At 39.9% G+C, this 26265-nt stretch overlaps 1 protein-coding gene across 4 annotated transcripts in view; it reads left to right on the forward strand.

The window, feature by feature from the left end:
• The first annotated feature begins 3981 nt into the window (after positions 1 to 3981).
• Positions 3982 to 26265, forward strand: part of LOC149251556 (zinc finger CCCH domain-containing protein 13-like) — a 104383-nt gene continuing 82099 nt past the window's right edge. Inside the window, exon 1 of one of the 4 annotated variants that reach the window (XM_089459505.1) lies at positions 3982 to 4313. The gene's annotated coding sequence lies outside the window, so the exon portion shown is untranslated. The remainder of the gene's footprint in view (positions 4314 to 26265) is intronic. The other 3 variants (XM_089459503.1, XM_089459506.1, XM_089459507.1) reach the window with 3 other exon arrangements.

A 26265-nucleotide genomic window follows, 5' to 3' on the forward strand; every position in this document is an offset into this window, starting at 1 on the left:
CTTCTTATTTTTCTTGAGAGTCTGTGTAACACTCTCAACAATGATCTGATAAGCTATTTCCCTCGCCAGCAGTTTATCAGGTATGTACAAAGGAAGGACGTGAGGTTCGGCTTGGCTACCGTAAACTCTTATATAAGTGAACTTTTCCTCCCCGAACCATCTTCCTACTGATGTTAAGTCAATCCCGGCTTGATAGGAAATCTTGGGAGCAGGTTTATCAAAAATAGAGTAATGAATGGTTAACATAAAGCCATTGCAGACTTGGTATAAATGGTGATTATAAGAGGATTTCCATAATTTCTGATGGTATATGTGAATAGGCATGGGGTCTTGTTGTGTCCACCTCCAGCCGAGCACAGGAAATTCGGAGTTAAAACACAAGGTATCTAAAATATAGGCACTGTAGTAGAATGGGGGAATTAACCTTTCAGTAACACGGGTCTTATTTCTAAACTCAAGAACAGTTGTTGCTAGTTTGTCTGAGAGTATAGTTGCCCAATCCATTATTTCACTGTTGCACGCCGCTTCCATCAAGCGAACCATTTCTATAGTGAAATTAGAAGAGTCGTGCAACCCCCACAATCTACACATCATTATTCCAGCATAACAATAAGGAGAACATAGGGAATCAACCGAGTACTTACCAGAAGATTTATGTTTGTGTTTTGCCGGATTTTGTCTCCAATTTCGAATGGGTTCGGATTCAACTTCATTCTCTTTTCGGAATTTCTCCAAAAACGCCTTGTTGTACTTCTTCTCTGGCTCAGGCAAATGATACATTTGCCTTAAATCATCAGCCTTGAATGACCCGAAAATTCTCCCGTCTCTGGTGCAGAAGGTTCTGTCCATGATCGGGATTTCCTCAATTGCCCATCGCACTACATCCGTATATGGGAGAATTTGTTCCCGAGTTGCTATCCGATGAAGGAAGGAGTCAGCTAAGTCTTTCAAAGTACCATCCGATTTCCGAGGTGAATCCGCAGAGGCTTGTAATGTTGTCACTTTAGGTTCTTCAGCTTCAATTAGATTGTAGGTACTTTTCCAAGTAGTTCTGCCGAGACCAGAACATGTAGTATCAGATATCAATCCTTTCTTTTTATTTGTTGGATCAGTGACGGCTTGTCCTGTGGCTGGCGCAGCGGAAGCGACTGTGGTTTTCTTAGACTTCTTCCCCATTCTGTTTGAGTTCTCTGCTTTGGAAGAATTCTGCACAGGAGTGAAAGTAAACGTAACACAGAGAATTGGTAATGAAAATCCAATATGAGAAAGATAAATTGATCAATGCGTGATGAGGGATTAACCTTTAAAGTGGCTGCGGATACAATCTATGAGGAAGATTTCAGGACTTACTATTACATTAAATGGCCGTTTAAAACCTGCCAATCCTTTAAATGCCCATCATATCATTAATCGACCGAATGATTTGTTTAAGCGTGCCTTGGATGTTTTGGCAGTTGAGCGCAGGTAAATCATTGTTCGACAGATCAAGCTTTTAATATGAATTGATCGTAATATCCCTCTGTTTTAACGGCTTTTTTGAAATGGCGCTTTATCGCAATCGGGCATCGGGGAAAACTTAACTTCTTAAATTGACACCTTTTGAAATCCCCGATCGCCGATAGCGATATCGCATCGCATCGGGAGTATTGGCATTCTACGAAAACATGGATAGCATATTGCTGATCGCCGATAGCGATATCGCATCGCATCGGGGTGAATTACCTGGGGCACTTTAAGAACATGCATAGTATATTGCCGATAGCCGATAGCGATATCGCATCGGCGAAAACCAATGGGCCGTTTAAGTATGCTTCCTATGTCATTGCGATATGCGATCGCTTTATCGCAATGATAAAAGATTGATTATTTGTATTATTAAGATCAAAATGGGTTTATCGAAAAGGTTTTCGTAATGTTTTTCATTTTGTTTTCGGACCTTTTTTGAATAATACAATATTGATACCAATCAAAACTAAAGGGACCCATTTCATATGATAGTTTTTCTAAATAAATAATGATATGAAATGGGGGGTTGTTCTAGAGCACAACAGGTGGAAAGGGAAAAGATGTTGATGGGAAGTGGTGGCCAATTATAACAAGGGATAAGTGTATGCCATCCAAGGGCGATGTGATCAAAGCACTAAGGTGGCATGGGAAAGGGCAATGCTGTTAATGAAATATTTATCAAGGAAGGATGTAGTGGTTATGTGGTTTAGATGTTCATTAATACATGTAATTTGAGTGGATGAGGCTATTAATGTCGCAATAATTAATGTGTTTGTGACCAAACTATAACTATAATCCAAAGTGATGAAGTGACACCAACTAGGTTTAGTTAATACATTTATCCAACTTTGCTTACATGTGTCGGAGCCTAAGGCAGTTATTGAGCACACGAACTAGCTAGAAGTAATGAATGATTACTTCTAAGCACACATGGGTAGCCATGAACAAATACTTATGTGCATGCACACTTTGAAAGTTTGAAAAGATTAATTTTATATAATTGCAAGTTAGAAGCCAATAACAATTACTTTTAAGCATGCACTCACTAGAAGCTTGACATTGTTACTTTAAGGCATGATCATGTTGGAAGTCCGATGTAGTTACAATTAGGAGTTTGGAAATTAGGGGGATAGTAGGACAACATTGATGTTAGGGCATTGCTAAGGTAGTTTTGATGCCTTTGAAATAATGGTCATTAAGGGTGTGTTCAACAATGTCCTGTGGTGTCATGTCTTGTAGGATTTTCATCGTTGTCGTTGGATGTTGATTGTTTGATTAGGGCCCTAGAGGTGTTAGGCTCCTATAGGATGTGATTGCATGGTTATCAATATTTGCAATATGGTTGCGAGGTAATTGATATTATGTCATTGTGGGTAGATGATTTACATGAACATGTTTTATATGTTGAATTGTGATACTATGATACTTCAGGGGGGTGCATTGAGTGTAGAGAGGTGGCAATGGAGATCTTTGCCATATGTCATAACTGCCATAAGAGTTTAATAACTAGTGAAATCCATATTGGGGTTACTAGACCGTTGCTAGTAAATTGCATTAAATGTCATACACCATTGAATGGTCCAAATCATTACAACAACTATAAGGACATGGAAATCACTAAACAAAGGAAATCACACACCAGATAATTATATTGCATTATAAAATGGTTTCATTATAACATTAATGACATTTGATAAATAACAATCAAAATGCCCATTTCAAATCATTTTACCAAAATTTTACATTATAAAAATCACAATTTTAGTTAATAAACACTGCAATTAATTTTTTAAACTTACCAAAACATCCTTTGACCAAATATTTCCCACCATATACAAAACTTCAATCAAACACAGAATACCACCCAAAGAAGTAAATAACCACCCAAAGAAGTAAATGGCCATTCATTCCAAAGAGAAAGCTTAATTATTGAAACTGCATTTATGACATGTATGTGAGTTTTCTTCTTATAACAACAATACTCTTAAAAAGCATTACAACCTCATATACCCAATCAAAATCTCACAAATAAAAAAATCAAAATTTTAATAGATAAACATTTTAATTATATTTTAAATTTACTATACCCAATCAAAATCTCACACATTAAAAAATCAAAATTTTAATCCATAAACATTGTAATTGTATTTTTAAATTTACCAAAAACTCCTTTCACCAAATATATTCCAAAATTATTATTATATTTTTAAATTTACCAAAACTCCTTTCACCCAATATATTCCAAAATTATAATTATATTTTTAAATTTTCCAAAATTATAATTATATTTTTAAATTTACCAAAAACGCCTTGCACCAAAAATTTCCGAGAGCAACAAACTACCACCCAATAAAATAAACACCCAAATAAATAAAGAGCCATTCTAAGACAAAATTAAATGATTGAAACTGCATTTATTACATGTATTTCAATTTTCTTACCACATTGATGCCCTTAAAGAACATTATAACCTGGCATGCCAAAGATAGAGTTACTCGCTGTAACCACAACCCAAAAGCATTCGAAGAAAAACGAAAATGTTTTATCAATGTTTGCGATGTCCTCCACGAATATCGACCTTTGCCTCGACGACGAAACTACGATGCTCGTTCTTCATCTTCGTATTTATTTCACTTCATTAAAATCAAAATCTTCTTTCTTTGAGTAAAGGGGTTGTTGATGCGAAAACAAGGCCAGGACATTTCTGTGAGCTATCGGGTGAAAGGTGTCAGAAGCACAGCATCGTTTCCGAGTGAAATGCGGCAGACTTCGCTTGCCATCGTTTGTTTTCTTATCACGGTACCTATGTAATCTATTTACTGTACATGCTCCCTTTTATCTTTGAAATCTTAATTAGGGTTGTTCGTCAAGATTCTTCAATCGCGAGGTTGCAGTTCAGTTGTTTTTCATTACAGAACTCCTTAAGAGGTTTATTATTCGGCTGTGGGTATATTTTTGTAAAGTCTTCGGCACCCTGAAGTCTTTGTTTTTCCTGTGATCTATCTGTTATCTGTTTTCACAATAATTTCAGTTGTTCTCTCTGTACATTACATCATGGAAAACAAATTCAGTAGCTTTTTTGGGAAATAGAGCTGCCTTTTCCATTCGCGGGTTTACATTTTCTCAATAAAGTACACATTTCATCATCTCTGATCATTTACACGCATTTACTGTAAAATTTAGGGTGGTTAACATCCTCTGAAATGGGCAGAAGACAGACGATCTGTTGTTTTGGGGTTTTGTTCCTCCGAAAATTTTACATTTTGTATTGGGGTTGTGTATGCAGTGAACCAACTAGAGTTCATTTTGTGACCATGGTTATGAAAATTCTGGCAGCCAATAGTTAGTTAGGCCTATATATGCTCAAAAGAATGTTGGCTTGACGACGAAAAAACTTCAACGTTATGGCAAAGATACATGGAATCAAAACTGGATCTTTAGGCCAATTTCACTTTTCAATAACTGGACCAGACTGCTGACAAGGGACCTGGTTTCACTTTGACGAAACTCTGTTTCCATAGAGAGATTTCAAATTCTAAAGAGCCAACTTACATTAACAGTAGAACATAAAACTGAGAAAAAGAAGTCCGATAGAAAAGCTAAAACGCTAGCATGTCGTAGTAATACATTGATAAAGGGTGCCTAAAACGCTTCTCCATCCTAGAGCAAGTTCATAAGCACAATTGCGTCACAATGTAAAATGTAGGATTCAGGTAAGACGTTGAAGCAAAAAAAGGTTGCTTCCGATAATCCTGCACACGAAACTTTATGTTCAACTCAGAACAGAGGTGAAATATGGATAATCCATCATAGATAAAAAAGATAACTCTAACACCGTCAGTGATAGGAGATGTCGATGTATTCAGGCCAGCATCTCTAAGATGCTCTCTAGCTAGTGTTGAAGTCCCGGCAATGGCCTCTTGTTTTTTTCCTTCTCATTCATGTATATCCAGTCCATATTTTCTATAGATAATGGACTAAATTCATTGTCAATTTTGTTGCATTAAGTGCATATTCAGACTCCATTTTCAATAGATAATGTATTTATAATTTAATCCATTGTCAACTTTGTTGTATGTTAATAAGGAAGGTGGTGCACTGTAAAATGCCTTAATATAGTTATTCATACTTAGCCTTCAGAGCTGCACGGGGCAAATTTTCTGGATTTTTATTTCCGGCATTTTTTTACTCCAAATACTCCTTAAATAAAATGACATAGGTCTTTATTGGAAAAAAAATACTAGCATAGACCCATCTTAACCTTGGATCTATTAAGTGTCAATATAGATAAAAAAACTTTGAGGTGACAACCACATTGTTTTCACACCCTCAAAGACTATAAGTGCATTGAGGTTCGCATCTCAAGCTTTTTGACTCCTCTTGGTGCTTAAAGGATCTGGGGTTAAGATTGATTTATGCTACTTAATTTTCTTATTTTGTGCTTTAGGTCAGCTATTTTCTAATTTGTCAACTGCATGCACAAGCAGCTCCAAATACATCTCCCCCTACACAGGCTATAAAATGTGTCATGCTTCTCTTGGTGGAATGATTCAGCGTTTCACCATTTTAAAAACTTTTCTTGCCATGCATGTTACTTAGTTGTTATGAAAGATATAGAAAAATGCATAATTTAGTTGCATTAAACATTGAAACGGGCATAATATGGGGTAGTGACAAACTGTGGCCCCCAAAATATTAGGAAATGGGGTAAAATGTAGCAAATTATGAAGAAAATATAAAATGTTAAGCATAGTCAAGAATTAATTAAAACTAGAGCATTACATAAAATCTTAGGAAGTAATTCCATCTTGTAATTTCACTTGAAAACTAAAAGAAAAGTGAAAGTCTTATGTTTTGAATTTGGAGTCAATTAGTCTTGGGAATCTAAATGAAATGTTCTAGAAGTTCTAGAACATTAGTGACTTAGATTACGATTTAATCTGAGGATTGAGATAAGTGGCAACTTGGATTAAGGAGATTCGTTATCTTTCTCAAAGCAGAAAAATGACAAGACAGGAGAAGTTGTTCTCGTATATGAGAAGGGAGCAAGAGAGCTAGAGGAATGAAAAATGCATTAGGAATAAAATGAGTAGATTTGCTATAAGGACCAACAAATATAGCGGGTCGTATGTTGAGAAATATAGCTTGGACAAGAACTTTCGCTCAAGTTCAATGTGAAGGTGCAAGTAGCTTGAGATATTTTCTATTTTTGAAAATAAATTCTATTAACTTTGTACTCCACAAGACAGGTGAAACATGTCGGTGTAGTACGCTTGAGGGATTGAGGTGCGCCCAAAAGGTGTTGAAATATGTAACTAGGTTCGGTCTTCATAATGACATATGTAATCATGATTTTATGTAATTGATGTAAGGAAGAAAAATAAAATTATTTTGTAATGCTTGAGTCATGGGTTTCATGATCAAGGAATTTTATTTTATAGTTGAAGCTCCCATTGTGAGCTATTAGGTTTGGTGATCAAGTCATAAAGTCTATTGAGTCAATATCAAGTACTGTAGACCCATTTGGGCATGTTACATATGTATTTGAGTCGAAAGATCCTCGAAGACCAAGTCAAAGCACCTCGAACAAGTCGACCTTCAATAAAGCAATCAACCATCACCAAAGATCAAGTTGACCTAGAAGCATTGTCAAGTCGGCCTCAAGTCATCGTCAAGAAGCCTATATAAGGAGGCACTTAGCCTCTCTCAAGAAGATACACTCACTTGTCACTAGAGCACAAGTAAGAAGAAAGGACGCGAGAAAAAGGAGGACGAAAGAAGACAAGAAAATCGAAGTTTTGGGATTAGTTTTGGGTTGCTTCTCTCCACACATGCGAAGAGATCTAGGGTCTTCATCTGCTGCAAAAAGGCTGAGTTGCAGTGATATCAAAGTGTCAAAGATTGATGTCAACAAGGTCTAGTTTGAAGGACGAATTCATCAGGAAAAAGGAGGCATAGCAAAGGCATAGCAAGATAGATCTCTCCATTATCTTCTCTCTCATGTGATCTAGGGTTTTTGAAGCTAGGGCCGAAAGTTGTAGAAATTGTAGGTAAGTCGAAATTGCAGTAAGGAAGGACGAAGTTGTAGTAAGAGTGTTGCTGAGGTCGAAGTTGAAGTCAAGGAAGAAGCTGCTTTGACTTAAGGATTGATTTGGTCTTGGAGGATTCTTGGTCAAGGGTCTAGGTCTTGGAATTCGTCAATTGAAGATTCTATAAGAAGAAGAATTCGTTTGGGTTTTCCTCTCAAGATTGGAGAGGTTTTGGCCCTGGATGATCGCCTACATCTTGTGTCCTTTGTCTCATTGTTCTTTTGGTAGCTGTTTGATGAAGAAGAACACATAATAATAATCAAGTTAAGAAGAACATAATTAAGAAAAGTAAAAAGACTTCACAAGCAGTTATCATTACTAGAGAAATCACCTCTTCTTCTGCCCTAGATTTCTCAACATGCTTTCAGAGCTAAGGTGGCAAAATCGAGGAAGGGCAGTTCAACAAGGGACACTCAAGCATTCAAGGACCGAAGCTATAGAAGAGCATCAAAGCAAAGTCAAGATCTACAAAGAAGTGTCAAAACCCTAGATTGAAGAAGAAGTCTACACCAGAAGAAGTCTTGGGATCCTCAAAAGACCACAAAGACCCTAATCAAGTTAAAGAGACCTACAAATCAAAGTACCTTGAAGACTATTCATCCAAGAGAAGCAAGATCAAGGATGTTGTCATCATCTTCAAAAAGTTCTAAGGCAATCTCCCTCTCGTTGAAGCAAGGTCCTTACCCTTGAAGAAGATCATCCAAGAAGCATCAAGACATCATCAAGAAGTCATCATTGATCATCATCAACAAGGACATCATCATCAAAAGATCTAAGGTGATCTCCCCCTTTGTGGAGCCAAGGATCACTATTGAAGAGAACTACCTTCATCAAGAAGAAGTTTTCTATTATCTATATCTTTATCAAAATTCAAGGAAGCAGCAAGTGGAAGAAGTATCTTCACAAGTATGCTTATGTCTACATTTGAATTTGTAAAATTGTCTTTTTGCAAGGAAAGCAACAAATTGGTTGGGGCTTCAAACTTTCTTGCATGGAAGAAGAGGATAAATTTGAATCTCATTGAGAATGTGGTCATGGAACATGTTAAGGGCTCAATCACCAAACCACCAAAAGAAGATGCTCAAGAACTTGCAAGGTTTATGAAAGGGGAAGTGGGGGCTAAAAGGATTCTCATTGAATCCCCTCATTCCATATGTATCTAAACTCGAAACTTCAAAAGAAATATATGACAAACTGGTAGAATTGTTTTTCGTAAGCATTGCAGGAGAAGTTATCTCTCTAAGGCAAGAACTCTACAAGCTAAGGATATCAAAAGAAGAAGGAATAACCTCATACTTTATGAGGATATCTGAAATAAGGGATCAACTTCAAGATCTGGGAGAAATAATGTCTGACAAAGAAATGACTACAATAGTACTAAATGCACTACCAGAGGAATGGGGTAACTTTACTTCAAGCATTTATGGGAAGAAAGAAGCTACTCCATTCAAGGATCTATGGTCACTATGCAAGATTGAAGAAACTAGGTTGAAGGCAAAAATTGATGTAGGATCAAGTGAGAAAAATCAAGCATATGTTACAATGACAAAAAGAAAGGGGAAATTTGGAAAATTTGGTCCTAGAAAAAGAAGAACATGGCTAAGATTCAATGCTATGGGTGCTAAGAATATGCGCATTACAAGAGAGTTTGTCCTAAGCTCAAGAAGGACAATAACAAAAGGGGAAGAGAAGAAGCCCAGATCACCGAAGAAGTGGAGGAAGCTAAAAAGAAGAAATCCAAGAAAGAGGAAGTAAGAAATCTCTACTATGATTGAGATAGTCTTCCTCACCTAGTTCTTTTCAAGTTTTATGTTGTAAGATATGGCTATCATGATAAGATGCATAATGACATCATAGAAGCATTAAAAGCAAGAGCTCGTGACCTCATCATAGGGAAGCACGAAAGATAGCTGAAATAGGAATCCATAGCAGTCACCTATAGAAGGATATAGCTCTTGGTAACCTCATTAGAAGCATAAGTGGTACTTATGAGAAGAAGAAAAAGTCATCTAGTACAAAGCTCATCATACATCAGTCAAAAGGAAACATTTGTTGAATGAGGATACTCAAGATCCTCTATTGGAATTTTCATTGGAAGATTCATGTTTGAAAAGAAGCAAGTGCTTCATCAAATTCCAACAAGGGATTGAAGTTCTTTCGATCAAGGAAGCTGCTAAAGGAAGTCTAGATGACCTAATGGAAAATGAGGTATGTATGCTTATATTTGATAATGTGCAGTCATGTCGAATGGTTGCAGGTAACATGGGTAAATGCTCTAGAGTCTATCTCGACAGCATGATCAAAAGAAAGGATCTCTTCTTTTGAAAGGATGCAGTAAGGCATGAGTCACACATTGACTAGATGAAATCAACATAATATGTCCTCATATGAAATATGAGGTGGCTGTCAAAAATTGGAGTTCTGATTGGAAGTTCCTGGAAGGAAATGTGTGAAGAAAGAAAGGAAGAGATCATAAAATATGCATCTATGGAGAAGGCAATCAACATCCAAGGACTAAGAGATTTGACTATGATATCTCCATGAAAGATATCAAGACCCTGATGAAGTCTGAAAAAGAAAGAGACCCTTAACAGTATATACCTTTTGGAGATGTGTCAATATGTATGCAGGATGCTGATGCAAACAAGATGTGATGATGAAAGACCATCACAAAGGTAATTTTGATCTAATGTTCATTTTCTATTTTTGAATAATATTTGGATGGGCTACCAAAGGAAGAGCTGTAGATGACACTCATGTGGTAGGATGAAAGATCCTGAAGGAAACATGATGCGAAGAAGGTAGCAAGGCATGAAGGAAAGGCCAGATATGGACTAATGGATCACTTTCCAATGAAAGAAAGGATGGCATGATTGACATGATTCATGAATGAAAGTGATGGATGGTCGATGCCCTACGAAGAAGTTTCAAAAGGATGAAGGAATATGGCATATCATCATATACTTCGCAATGTAGGGCTGTCGGCTGGCTGGTTGTCTAAAGTAGGAGAAAAAATTTCTCCAATGGGGTTACCCACCTTTTGGTTGGTAACAAGACTCTCTAGAGTCTTCTCAATAATATTTCATTGTAAAATTAGTTGAGAAGAATGCTATAAAATGAAGATCCCTCCTCATCGGTAAAAGAGAAGTTCAAGCAGAGAAAATCTCCCTTGGAAAGGTCAAGGGTGTTGTAAATTTGTAGGTTAAAGGGAGGAAAAGCTTGGGTGAATTATGTTGTCTTGTGTTGGACTATAGATCATATTGATGCCAGGGCTGCCATGTCAATTTCTGTTGGTATATATCTTTGTATTCAGATTTGTTACATATATCTTGTGGACTGTTTGGATGCTAGAGAAGGATGGTTTGGAGAGGTATTCTTGCCCTCTTTGTCCCTTGATGTAATCAATGTTTATCAGTGACGATTAAGGCTGTTGTTCACTGTCATTTGATGGCTATTGGTGATCTCATTGCATCATATGTTGGTTGGTTTTGAGTTGGTAAATGACAAAGCCTCTTAATGAGCTTATCATATAGTTCTTTGCATCAATGTGGTTGAGTTAATTGGTGATTTTCACGTACAACATAACTTGCTGATTTCTCCTTCACATTACAAACTTCTTCATCAAGTAATGCTTTGAATCCATTTGCCCAAAGGACAAGGCACTCTATCTTACTTGTCTTCTTAGCTTTTAGTTAACGAAGAACATTAAACACAAAAATCACTACTCTGATTTTCAGATCTGTGCGAATAGATAGATTAGCTGTTTGATCTTAAGGAATCCCCCCTTGTGTTGAAGGAGAGTCGATTGAAAATGGACGGAGGTTCCGCTAAGGTGACAATGAATAGAAATTCCAAGAGTTGCGTTAGGGTTTGTAACTGGAATACTAGACTTACCTTGCGTGCAGATCAAGGAAGTAACAAGCATGAAACTAAAATCAACCTTGAAAGCATTAGTATATATGAGAAAGAGCAAGGGAATCATTGATATTATAGGTTGAGGCGATTCCATATGATCTTTTAAAAGTCTTTGGTTAAGTTCTCTTACTGTTTGTACCTAGAAGATTGGACTTATCTTCTGTGCAGATCTAGGAGGTAACCAGCATGAAATTGAAATTAGTTTAAAAGCATTCGTATTTATGATCGAGCAAGGGCATCACTATGTCTTATAGGTTAAGGCAATTTCTTATGTTATTTTAGAAATTTTTGGTTAAGTTCCCTTACCATTTCATTTTGCCTCTTATGAAGGCTGGTCAAATCTGCTACTAAGAAAGAGTCATCCTTCTTTTCATCCCGATAGTCTTTGAATGCAATCTTGAAGGTTTCCCATGTGGTAATACTTGGATCTGCTAAGCTAATGATCATTGTCTTTCATCCCCTTTAAGACACTAAACAAATAGTCTCATCTTCACAAGTCACATTATCTCATCAATAAATAATTAAAGCCCTGAAGATGCTCCTCAATAGTGATTGCATTATTGCCTTGGAATTTGGGCATTCACTTGTGATACTTGTTTGGCATATCATGAGGATGCCCAACTATGGCAAACTAGTTGAACAATGTGTTTTCCATTTGAAATGTAATAGAAGAAATCATTGAAGAAAATGTAGGAAGAACTGTAGGCATTGTAATCAAAGGTGAACGAGAAGAGATCACTCTTATCGACAACCTTCAAAGAACTCGGAGAAGGTTTAGTTCTTGACTGTTGTAAGTGCTCCTTCGGATCATTCAAAATTGGATATGTCATGTGGATTGAACCAGGAAGATCTTCTAGGCGTTTGGGAATTTGGTGTAGTTGCCAGGTGAAGATTAATATTCTTCTAAGCAAGCAATATTTACCAATATCGTGTTAGCCTTGATACTATGAATCATAAGAAGCTTGGTAGTGCTTCTTGCCAATGGCATTGAAATTTTTTCACTTGAAACGAGAAGGTGCCAATGTTTTGGTTTTTGGGGTCAACCAGTTTGGTTCTAGGTCAGTTTGTGGGGTTGATTAGTTTGGTTCTAGTTCCACTTTTGATAACATTGATTTTAATGTCCAAATGATGCATTTGATTACACTGGATGAAATCCTGACAATGTTCATTGATGGCTGGGTCCAATCCATTCCTGTGTTGTGAGAGATAATTCATTGTGATCCGGCTTACATGTGGCAAAAATGTTTGAGTTCATGGATAACTATTTCTTTTATAAAATTATTTTTCACAAACCTTAAGTTGCATCCAGTCAATTTGCTTTCTATAATATTTATGTTTACCTCCTTTTTCCTATTTAGCACCAAGAGTTGCTTTTGTTTAAGGGGGTTATAACTGCCATAAATTGCATTGTATGCAATAATAAAATCCACCCCACTTAAGCTTTTAGCACTTGTTGGGCATGGAATCCCCCCACAACATGTTTTGGGGCTTAAAGCCCAAGTTTTGAGTTGTTATTATTGTAAAAATGCCGCGAATTGTGGGCGCGGAACGCAAATTTTATGTGAGAGTCATAGGGTTGTCCGCCCTAAGTTTTGAATGTAGTGTCAGCCTACCCATGGTTCGCAGACCATGGGATTGTATAAATAGAGCAAGGCTCTAAGTTGTAAGGAAGGAAGATAACAAGCAAATGGAGTCTAGAAGATAGCGAGCATAGTGACTTGGGTCATAGTAGTAGGAAGAGGCTCTGCAGCTGAGTGCCCAAAGGTCTAGTAGAGTTCGCAGCTGAGTGTGTGGACCCTTGCAGCTGAGTGCGCAGGGTAGAATTGAGTTTGTAACCAGAGAAGATAATAAATAGAAGTTTGATTCCAAATCTTGTGTATCTGTTTTGAATTATTATATGGTTGTTATCTTTTGCAATTATACTGTTTGATTTGGCCGCGTTGAATAGGGAATTTAGCAGGCCAAAGTCGGAGACACAATCGATTATCGGGTTTAAGGAGATCGCAATGTTTCCAGCCGAGACCCCATGGGATCTAGATCAGAGACTGAAGAGTATGATTCGCGAAGCCAACATGACCTTGATAGATGGGCAACACCGTGCATGGTTTGTAGCGTCACTAACACCGCATTTAAGGATGGCGTTGTCACAACAAAAGCTATCCACCCAGGCCGAAGCTTTGGAGATTGCACGAGACCCCTATACAAGATCCTGGTCTAGGAGTCCAACAAATCCACGCGCAACTGCAAAATTTGTGTCTGGAAATGCAGAGTTTGAAACAGGACAGGACACCTCGGCCAGAGGTGCGCGAGGAGGTATGGTGCATAAAATGCAAAGGCTAGGGACATGACAAGGACCACTGTTCAGTTTTTGCGAATTACTTGGCGGGAGGAGGGTCGATGCCGTTAAGACCGGAGGCACAAGCAGGACCGAGTGCGACGCTTGCATTGTGGTGCGTGATCTGTCAGATAGGAGGAAAACACGCTACGGATAATTGTCATCTATTGCAGAAGTATACGCAGATGTCCCAACAATTGTTTTGTATTTTTTGTAGGTCGGTAGGCCATGATGAGCGTACTTGCAGAAGTTACGAGCTAATGATGGATCAGACCCCTGCATATAGAGTGCAGACCGAAACGCGAGTCCTCGATCCAAATTCCGGGAGGGCGCGCGCTGGATTTTAGGGGCGTGGACGAGGTCGAGGTGGAATGGGACCAGGAAGGGGTTGCGAACAACTAACTTGTTACAATTGTGGAGGGCCAGGGCACTATGCCCGCGATTGTACGAATCCGACGGGAACATCATGTTTATTATGAGGCAGAAGACTGCCCTACATTGATAGCGAGGCTGCGCGAGAAAGGGGTACTCCGGCCTCCCTCGACGCAGAATTTTCAAATGATGAGGTCTGAGCTGTGCGAAGAGGACCCGAATGTAAATATAGTGCTCAGAAGCGGTATCACAACTGTAGATGACAAAGGTAAACAGCCAGAAGGAAGTGCGTGGGTTCGCAAGGCTCCTACAAAGGAACCCGAATTTGATTCGGAACGCGCGAAGGAGACATTCATGGAAGCTAAGACGAGCTTCACGGAGGCCTCCACTTCAGGTAGTAAGGATCAAGTAGAACTAGGGATGGATCCGTCAATGCTCACTACCTTTCTGGAGACATGAATGAAACTGCTGCGTGACAGCAAGGCTGTAAAAGGATTGCAGGAACTTATCACTTGGTACGTGGGGTCAGGGGAACCGCGAGTAGTCCGGAAACTTGGAAAGCATGCATTGCGAACAGGAAGGGGAACGAGATTGATTGCGCAAATCAGAGAGTACGAAATGGATCCGGTAATTTGGGATCTCGGATCAGACGCAAATGTACTGTCGAAACAAACATGGGAATGCATGGGCAGACCCGCGCTACAATGGTCTCCTATTCAATTGCGAATGTCGAACCAACAGAAGATCTTACCCATGGGAAGATTGCAAGGGGTAACGGTGGATATAGAAGGTGCGAGTGTGTTGGCGGATTTCGAAGTGATAGAGATTGTCAACGATAGCAATCCTTATCCCGCGCTACTGGGCATAGATTGGGCCACTGATATGAACGGAGTCATAAATTTGAAGAAGCGCAAAATGATTTTTGAGAAAAAGTCACTACGCGCAGTAGTACCGCTAGATCTTGACGAAGGAGCACGATACACTGAACTAATGCACGACAATGACAGTGATGACGACCTCGATTGTATTTATAAGATAACCATGCGAGAACAGGATTGGGTGAATCCAACAACGGATGGTAGGATTTCGTGGGATCGCGAAAGCTCATGTACTTCGGATTTAGACGAAGAAATGAGAAGATGGCAGAACTGGTTACACGAGGTAATCACGCTCAATTGCAACATGATGGTTAGATCACTGCGCTGCGTGACAACAAAGGTAAGGGATCTACCTATGTATGATGGGTTGACAACGGTGGATGAATTCCTGAACAAATTTGAGAGCGAAGTACCGGAACAACAACGTTTTGACGCTCTGAAGTGGGCACTGCGCGCTACGCCCGCTAGATGGTGGGGCACACACCAACAGAGTTTCGGGGATTGGCGTGAATGCAAAAGGGGGATGCTTATACAATTTGGAAAATCCCAGCTACGAATGAGAGCCGGTTATGAGGGGCAAAACAGTTTGCGTGCCCACCTTTCCCGATGGGTACAGACGTATGACATGCAGCCCGCACAAACGCACACCACTCCCAGAATAGAAAATCGGAACAGAACACAACGACTGGAAAGATGAAGCACGCCAAAGATTATCCGCGGAGAAGCATTTGACAGGGTGTGCGAAGTGCTGAACAAGGTCCACCAGGTGAGACGCATTGACTGGGACCTGCGCGTACCAGCGGTCCGATGGGCCTATAGGACCATGTGCAAAACCTTGACTGAGAGAACAATTCCAAGGCTGCGAAATAAAGCAGGGACCGTAATCTCTGAGAAGCATGCAAAGATGAATCCACGCATAATAGCACCCGTAGATTCGACAGTGCGAGAAGCCCGGAACGAAGAAATCACATAGCTATGTGAAGCGGAACACAAGCAGGGAAACTTTAGACTTCGCGAACTTGAAAAGGACTGGGTATGGCTAAGGGAGAAAAGCGTTTTAATGGACACAGAGGTCAAGAAGATGGAAAACAAAATAAAGGAAGCATTGCTCGTCGAAAAACTGAGGATGGCAAGGCAAGGTGCGTACAGTCATACTGACAAATTGGAAAGCTATCACTGAGAATCGGTTAGTCTGCTGTCGTGGCTAGGACTGCATATCACCAAACGCAGTAACCAGGGAAGTGCATTACAAATGATAGAGTGCGCGGCGCTGATCGCTACAATGACAGATGAGGATTTTCCGCGGACTATGCTGGAGGGCGGGATGGAGCCTCGCACAGGTGGTGCAACCACTTGACTAGCCGTAGGAAGAACAGTCTTAGTGCTCCAGGCAGCTGAAAGGGAGCGCAAGACTATAAATTATTCTACCTGGGAGTTGCACGCCCTAAGAGGTGCGCGCAGGAACAGAATGTCATAGGGTTTGCGCCCGCGCATGGAAGGCTGCGCCGCTGCGTGGGTTGGTTGGGAAGTGACTGTTGGTGTCATTGTTCATGACGGGTGTTTGATTTGAGGCCAAATGGAGTGGGCGACGGATATTTAAGACGTGATTTATGGGCAAGATTTGGGAAAATCTGCTGCCAAGAGAGCAGTGATGGCCCGGAATTGGGGGGAACGGTCGAATTTGAATTCAAAAGGCGCTATAAAACTCAAAGGGCTAGCCAGCGAACAACACTTGGTCATTTGAGCATTGAGTAGTTGAGCAGAGCATAGAGTGTTGAGAGCCGAGCGATAATAGAGCCCTTGAGTTCGTGAGAGACAAAATACTGTGTAGAAATGATGACAACCACTAAGGATGGGTTGGGAATTGAGGAAGGAACCGCTAGCGAGGCCGCGCAGACCCCCATGGTATAGGATGTTCCCGAAGGCGCTGGGGTCATGACAGAAATCCCCAAATCACCCCGGACGCTGAGACCAAAGAAAGATAAGCAGGCAATGGGACCAGTACATATGCCCCTGAGGAATCTGCGGCACAGTAAGTTATCAATGGAATGAAAAGGAAAGGCAGTTACCATTGAAACAAATGAAGAGGAAGAAGACTTGCAGGCCCTGATTGCCGCAATAGAGGAAGAAGAAGACGTGGAGGAAGACATCCACGTTTCCTCCACGTCTCGTCTTCACAATGGATTTGTTGTTGGAGGAAGCCAACAACAAATAGTGTCATCTTTACATCTTCACAAGTCACATTAACTCATCAATAAATAATTAAAGCCCTAAATATGCTCCTCAATAGTGATTGCATTATTGCCTTGGAATTTGGGCATTCACTTGTGATACTTGTTTGGCATATCATGACGATGCCCAACTATGGCAAACTAGTTGAACAATGTGTTTGCCAACTGAAATGTAATAGAAGAAATCATTGAAGAAAATGTAGGAAGAACTGTAGGCATTGTAATCAAAGGTGAGCGAGAAGAGATCACTCTTATCGACAACCTTCAAAGAACTCGGAGAAGGTTTAGTTCTTGACTGTTGTAAGTGCTCCTTCGGATCATTCAAAATTGGATATGTTATGTGGATTGAACCAGGAAGATCTTCTAGGCGTTTGGGAATTTGGTATAGTTGCTAGGTGAAGATAATATTTTTCTAAGCAAGCAATATTTACCAATATCGTGTTAGCATTGATACTATGAATCATAAGAAGCTTGGCAGTGCTTCTTGCCAATGGCATTGAAATTTTTTCACTTGAAACGAGAAGGTGCCAGTGTTTTGGTTTTTGGGGTCAACCAGTTTGGTTCTAGGTCAGTTTGTGGGGTTGATTAGTTTGGTTCTAGTTCCACTTTTGATAACATTGATTTTAATATCCAAATGAGGCATTTGATTACACTGGATGAAATCCTGACAGTGTTCATTGACTGCTGGGTCCAATCCATTCCTGTGTTGTGAGAGATAATTCACTGTGATTTGGCTTACATGTGGCAACAATGTTTGAGTTCATGGATAACTGTTTCGTCTATAAAATTATTTTTCACAAACCTTAAGCTGCATCCAGTCAATTTGCTTTCTATAATATTTATGTTTACCTCCTCCTTCCTCTTTAGCACCCAGAGTTGCTTTTGTTTAAGGGGGATATAGCTGCCATAAATTGCATTGTATGCAATCATAAAATCCACCCCACTTAAGCTTAGCACTTCAACACATGAGATTGTTTTTATAAAATGATTCATTTTCTTTCAAGGGGCCATTTACTAATTATGAATTAAAAAAAATTATTCCCAAGGGAATAAAACCAAGTCACACGAAAGTTTGATTTTTTTGTAAGGATGCTACATTAGTTTTAACTTTTAAGTGGCAGCTTGACTATAAAAAACAGTTTATTGCTGTTAAATGGGCCAAAGATTATTCTTGATTGATTTTGATTAAATGCCTTAAATATATTCTATATATAAGAAATATTGCATTGTATGTAAGAACTTAAATTCAAGAAGCGGTCTGCTAAAGCAGGCTGCCACTAGCATTAGCAAGGAAAATTGAAAAGTCACATCAACTATCTAATAGATGTCATGAAGGTCCAAAAATCAATGTGCCACTTGGCATGAAAAAAGAAAACATAGATGTCCAAAAAGTTTGACATGCCATCTTGGTAAATACACATCAAAAATCATAAATGTGTTGGATCATGCCCCTAGCTGTGGGGAAGCTCCCCCCTCCCATTTCACTCTCCCTCTCTTGAAGGTTGCTTTGGAGGGGAATGTGCTCCAAGAATGATTCCGTGTAAACTTAGGGATGATTTCCAATTCCCCTAGAATGATTCCCCATGCTCCTGAAACAATTCTTGTTGATAGTAGATCACTGGAGAAAAAATTAGAAACTGTTCATGGCCAGAGCCTTAAGAAAAAGCTTAGTGGATAGTATAATTATTTTTCTTTTTCAGTTAAAAATCTAGAATTATTTGTCTTTATTTGGTCTATTTTGTAAACATTATATGACAATTGAAGTGTGAACTGTTTATTGTATGTTACAACTATATGGTTATGATGCCTTATTTTATTTTATGGTTGATATTATCTTTGTTATTATTTGTGTACTAAATGGTTAATGCTTTAATGATTATCATTAATCTACTACAAAGATCTATGTTTTCATATTTTCTGCAACTTCACCATTCTGCATGTTTTTTGTTTTGTTTTTAGAATAGATACACATCAAAATATCTCTTTTCTATATAAAATTATATTAAAAAAATGCTTAAGAGTGCTTTGAGTCTTGGAGTCTTTTGAAAATTGGTGCTTCACACTCCCACTTTGCACTTGCTGCCAACATATGATTTATGCCATTGTGGGGATTGATCTGGAAGCAGGAGATCATCCTTTTTATTCAATGAAGAATTTCAATCCCCACTTCGGCTATCAGTGTTCCTTATCACTCCATGCATTTAGTTTTACATCCAAGCATGATAAAAAATTCTAAAAATCTGGAAATGACAATATTTTCTGAAAACACAAATTTAGAGATTTCACAACTGCTGAAATTGCAGAAATAAAACACAACAAAATTATGACAACCACACAGAAAATAACACAATGATTTTTGGTCAATGTGACCCTGGAAAACCCCCTACAACTCTTGGGGAAAACCAGTTTGAAAGCTCTTCTTTATTTCTGAAAATGCTTTTACAGAGACACTGAAATACATAGTAAAAATTCCAGCGACCACAAATTACAACTTATCTTGATTTCCGTGCTTGAACTTGCCTCGAAAATCGTGCCAATCAGCAAACAGCCAAAACAAAAAATTTTCAGCAATAAAACAATGTTAAATGTTGTATGACCTACCTTGAAAATCGTGCCCAAAACCTGCTGTACGGACTGTATAAATGTCAACAGCACGACTGCGTCGAAATTCGTGCCCTTGCTGCTGTCCCTCTTCCTCAATTTTGTGCCTTTCTCTTGCTGTACGGTTTTGCCTTGGGATGTGTGCCAATAAATGCTGTTGCCTAGATTTGCTGAAATGTCTTCTCGCTGCTCTCCTTTTCTTCCTCACGGCACAAATTTTTTCTCCTTGCTCTCTCTTTTCTTTCTCTCAAATACTCATGAAAGAATGAATTGATCTTTTTCTCTTCTCTTCTCCTTTTACTCTCTAAATGACCTTTTGGGTTACCCTAAGATCTAATCGCTGAGATTCATTTAGAGCTAGGGATGAGAATAAATGTGCATTTAATTTTCATTTTCTATTTTTTTAACTCACCCACTTAAATAAAGACCCTCTTAGCCTTGTATTTCCATAGTCACTTTTTCACTTTCTAATTCTTCATTGACTTTAATAAAGTCACCTTTAAATTAGAATGTAACTTTACCACTTATAAAGTCACTTTTAAATTAAATTGACTTTACCACTTATAAAGTCACTTTAGGAGAAAAGTACAAATAAATTTGGACAATTTTTCCTAGGACAAAGATCGAAAGTCCTAGGGAACCACTTGTCTTCTGGTACCCAAATTTTAACACTCTCTCTTATCGAGGAAAGTGTTCCTCACTACTCCCATCTTGTCTTTGAAGTAGACATGCTTGCCTCGTGGGAAGGCTTTGGTGAAAATCTATGTCACAGGGTTCGCCGACTTTGAACCTTGAGGTTCGAAATTCAGCGAATCCAAAAAAAAATTCAAATTCGTTCAGGTTTGACGAACCTGATAGTCGAACTTGAAATTCGAACCTCAACGAATTCGAACCTGAAGGCGAACCTAAAGACGAACCTGAAGCCCAATTTTATAATTTTTTTTTTTTTTTTTTTTTTTTTTTGCAGTTCGAGGTTAGATTTCAGGCGGTTTTTGTAAGTTGTTTTAAGGTTTATTAGAAAAACCATGGGCAGCACATGGTTTTCTCTTGTTCCACTTGCCACCAATTAGTTTGGCTTTATTTAGCATGGTTGTCGATAGATTTTCACAAGCCAATTTCAGTCTGAGTGTACTCGCTCTATTGTGCTCAGTGCTGCCGCTGCATGTTGTATTCTCTGCAATTTCTTGAATTCAATTTCTAGATGCTGCTTGTCCCCGCCGCCCGGAGCATGAAGTTAATAGTGGTCGTGATTTGTGGCTCGTGGGTGCTCACTGCTACTCATATAGTTTTATTGATTGATTTTGATTTTTTATTATTTTATGTCATATATATATAGTCAAACTTAATGCCGAACCTCATACGAACCTCATCAGAAAATTCGAATTCGAATCGAACTAAATTGTTTTCAAACTCGAACCATGTGACATGGGTGAAAATGTCTGCTACCTGCTCATTTGTGGCAATGTCCTCAGGCTTGACAACTCCCTTTTGGACATAGTCTCTAATGAAGTGATACTTGATCTCAATATGCTTTGATGTGTCATGAAAAAGTAGATTCTCCGTGAGTTTTATGCAACTCTGATTATCACAGTAAATTATTGAAGGTCTCAATGCTTGACCAAATAGACCAAACAACATCTTGCGAAGCCATATGGCCTCACAATTAGCCAAACTAGCAGCCATATACTCTGCCTCAGTTGAGCTCAATGCAACTGACTGTTGTTTCCGGCTGATCCACGACATAACTGCCGAATCCAACCCAAAATAACACTCGGAAGTACTCTTCCTATCTAAAGCACAACCTGCCCAATCTGAATCCGTGTACCCTGCCAGTCTCACTCCATCACCCTGTCTATAATCTAGACCAAAATCCACAGTCCTTTGCAAGTAACGAAGAATGTGTTTTGCAGCCACCCAGTGCATTCTCCTAGGCTCACACATGAACTGACTCATAGTGTTAACTGCAAAACATATATCTAGTTGAGTGTTGACCAAATACATCAATTTACCAATCAACTCGCTGTAGAGAGTAGGATCCACCAACTCGGAATCAGAAACGTGAAGCTTCTTCCAGTTAGTGATCATAGGTGTAGACATGGGTTTGCAGTCCTCCATGTGAAATCTGCTAAGAATATCCACAATGTACTTCCCTTGTCCCAGGAAGAAATGCCCCTCCTCCTGCCACACCTCCAATCCCAAAAAATAATGCATCAAGCCGATATCCTTCATCTCAAACTCTGAAGCAAGATCTCTCTTGCCTCTCTGCACCAGTGATGATCAAGTCATCAACATACAACACCAGAATGAGAGGCTTCTCACCCACCACAATGAAGTATAGGTTCGGATCAACCTCACTCTTTGTGAAACCCAACTGTTTCAAGTATGTATCAATCCTCGAGTACCAAGTTCTAGAAGTTTGCTTCAGGCCATAGAGTGCCTTTTTCAATCTGCATACATGGGATTCCTTCCCATGCACCTCAAAGCCCTACGACTGCTCAATATAAACCTCCTCCTGAATGAAGCCATTGAGAAATGCGATCTTCACATCCATTTGGTGGATCTTCCAACCCATCTCTGCTGCAGTCGATATAATGGAGCGAATAAATGTATACCGAGCTACGGGAGCAAAGGTCTCCTCATAGTCAACTCCCTCTACCTGTGAGAACCCTCTCTCCACAAATTGAACCTTGAACTTCTCGATGCTACCATATGTAGCATGCTTTATCTTGTAGAGCCATCTGGAAGTAACAACTAATTTACCTTCAAGCCTCGGCACTACCTCCCAAACATCGTTCTTCATAATAGAAGAATACTCCTCCATCATGGCCTCTCTCTAGACCTGTTGGCTGCCTGCCTCCTCATAACTAGAAGGCTCGGAGTCAACAATGCTTGTTACCAATGCCATGTAACTACATAACCGCTCAAGTGGTTAACTCTCTCTAACCCGTCTCTTTGGCCCAGCGACTGACGTGGCCTCGTGCAAGGTATCTTGAAGCCACTTGGGCTTCCTCTTCCCTGAGCATACGTCTCCCACCAGAGTGAAAGAATCCTCATCATCATCAGAAGCCTGAACTCCTGAAGGCCTGCCAATTGACCTCATCCCTGAATCTGTGCCTATAGATGCTGAAGTACCGTGCGAACTGTCCATTAGTGGACTACCTTGTGAACTGCCTTGCATGCTCCCCGAAGAACCACCCACCTGACTCTGAGAGCCACTGCTCACTGATGGACCTGACACTGTAATTGATGTACCTTCAGATCCCTGACCACTGGATCCCTGTGACTGACTCAGCTGCTCTTGAGGGTCTGGTGACTTTGGATACTCTAACTCCCGTGACCTCCTAAAAGCTCTCTCCTCCTCGAACTTCACATCCCCCCTGACAACCACTTTCCTCTGCGCAGGAATATAAATCTGATAAGCTTTCGAAGTCTCGCTATAACCCACAAAGATGCCCTTGTCTGTAGTGGGCTCTAGCTTGGTCCTGTTCTCCTTGGGGACATAGGAATATGTAAGGCACCCAAAGATACAAAAGTGCCCAACATCAGGCTTCTTCCCAGAAAAAGCCTCCTCGGAGTCACATTCCCCAAGGCACGATGTGGACTCCTGTTCTGCAAGTACACAACAACGTTGCAGGCCTCTGCCCACAAAAACAAAGGTAACCCTTGATCATGAAGCATGGCATTAGCAGCCCCTACAATGGATTTGTTCTTCCTCTCCTTAATCCATTCTGTTGGGGGTTGTAAGGAACTGTGAACTCCCTCCTAATGCCTGCCTTAGCACAAAAATCAACAAACTCACCAAGGGTATACTCCCCTCCATTGTATGACCCGAGGACCTTGATCTTCCTACCTGTCTGGGTCTCCACAAGAGCTTTGAACTCTTGAAACCGCTTGAAGACCTCACTCTTGGTTTTCAAGAAATAAATCCAGGTCTTCCTGGAGTGGTCATCAATGAATAAAACATAGAACTCATAGCCAGTTAACGATACATGAGACATTCGACCACTCACATTGGTATGAATCAAGTCAAGGATCCCAGTCGCTCTGCTGTCACTGTTGGGAAAAGGGGATTTGCCAAACTTCCCCATAGAACATCCTCTGCGTACATCAAGGTGATCAGAATTGAAATTTGGAACACTAGTGGTGATCTCCCGCAATGTACTCAAGGCACCATGATACATGTGCCCCATCCTGCGGTGCTAGATCTCACACAACTCTGAACTGCTAGATCTGCTGTCGGTCTCGTCTCGGGTGTTGCTACTCAATGCCATTAGGGACTGGAATGAGAACTTGTACACCTTGGCATGGTGCACACCAATCACTCTAGCTGAAGAAGCAGGAGTTCCCCTAGGATATTTAAGCACCTGCCCTCTCCTGAACAACACATCATACCCTTTGTCCTCAAGTGCTGAGACAGATATCAGGTTCTTCTTCATTCCAAGCACATATAGAACATTTGACACTTTCAAGGGAGGTTTGGGTCCCCTATCAAATGTCAATGTCCCCACACCGATTGCTCTAAGAATGCTGTCATCACCAAGTACTACCTCTATTTCAGTATCATCCTCTGAAAGCTCTGAGAAGTACTCTCTGACTCCTGTCATGTGGCGGGAAGCGCCACTGTCAACATACCAAATGTGAGAAGATGCTTTGCTAGTAGCGGGGAGTGCACACTCCCTTTGAAGCTGTATGGTAGGTGATCCTGCACCTCACAAGCTATGAACCCAAACTCCCGATCAAAGCTCTCTATCTCTACAGAAGCTGCCATGGGTTTGTTTGCCCCTTTCTTGTTCTTCTTCTCTGGACACACAACAGTATAGTGTCCTAACTTTTGACAATTCCAACATTTGACTTTGGAATAGTCCTTTTCCTTGTTCTGCTGCTTGCCTTTACCTTTGCCTTTGCCTCCACTGTTGGAAGCTTGCTTCTTTGCTCTGCCTTTCTTGCCTCTTGCTAACAATGCCACATTATCATCTTCCTCCACCTATTTGGCTGCCCCAAGATGGTTCATTCTGATCTCATTTTGAATGCAATCATCCCACAACCTCTCCCAGTCGGTAAGGTTTTCCCGTGAAACAATGCCATCCACAAAATTCTCCCAAGTCTTAGGAAGACCATTCAAAGCAATCCTCACCAACTTAGTGGGTGCAATGATCTCACCTACGGCTGCCAACTCATCTCTCACTGAAGTGATCTTTGTGAGGTATGCTGTAGCACTGTCAGTTTCTCCTTTAGGACCATTTTTATGTTTTCATTTGAGCTTGGGTAAAGACTGGTCAAGGCTGTTCACATCTCATGTGCATAAGTCTTTCCTCTCACATGAAGAATGACATGATCTTTGATTCCTTCCAGAATCAATATTTTTGCCTTAGCATTCTTTTTGTTAAACTCTGCCAGCTGTACAGGGTCAATAGGTACTGCTACTGGGTTTTGTGTGGTATTTACCATAATGGCCCAGACATTTGCTTCCTCAAAGATGCCCTAGATTTTCTCCTTCCATGCACTGTAGTTGTTTGCCCATCCAACCTGTCTTCAACTCTCAAACCTAAAGACATGTTTCACTGTCTTACCAAACTAAAATTTTCAAATCTGTGGTAAAGGTTTCTGTTTTCTGTGTAAAATCAGCGTGCTGTAATTTTCACTTTGCTGTCCCAAACTGCACTTTTTAGCCAACCAAGCTCTGATACCATGAAGAACAACCCCCACTCCGGCTATCAGTTTTCCTTATCACTCCATGAGTCCATTCATTTAGTTTTACATCCAAGCATAATAAAAAATTCTAAAAATTGGAAAATGACAATAATATTTTCTGAAAACACAAATTTAGAGATTTCACAACTGCTGAAATTGCAAAAATAACACACAACAAAATTATGACAGCCACACACAGAAAATAACACAGTGATTTTTGGTCAATGTGACCCTGGAAAAACCCCCTACAACTCTTGGGGAAAACCAGTTTGAGAGCTCTTCTTTATTTCTGAAATGCTTTTACAGAGGAACTGAAATACACAGTAAAAATTCCAGCAACCACAAATTACAACTTATCTCAATTTCCGTGCTTGAACTTGCCTCGAAAATCGTGTGAATCAGCAAACAGCCAAAACAAAAAATTTTCAGCAATAAAACAACATTAAACATTGTACGATCTGCCTCGAAAATCATGCCTGGAACCTGTTGTACGGACTGTACGAATTTCAACAATACGATTACCTCGAAATCGTGCCCTTGTTGCAGTGCCTCTTCCTCGATTTTTGTGCCTTTCTCCCGCTGTACGCTTTTGCCTTGGGATGTGTGCCAGTAAATGCTGCTGCTCAGATTTGCTAAAGTGTCTTCTT

This window comes from Pinus tabuliformis, chromosome 7, assembly GCF_031772625.1.
Source record: "Pinus tabuliformis cultivar Carrire ecotype Pingquan chromosome 7, CPIR1, whole genome shotgun sequence".
Lineage (NCBI taxonomy): Eukaryota > Viridiplantae > Streptophyta > Pinopsida > Pinales > Pinaceae > Pinus > Pinus tabuliformis.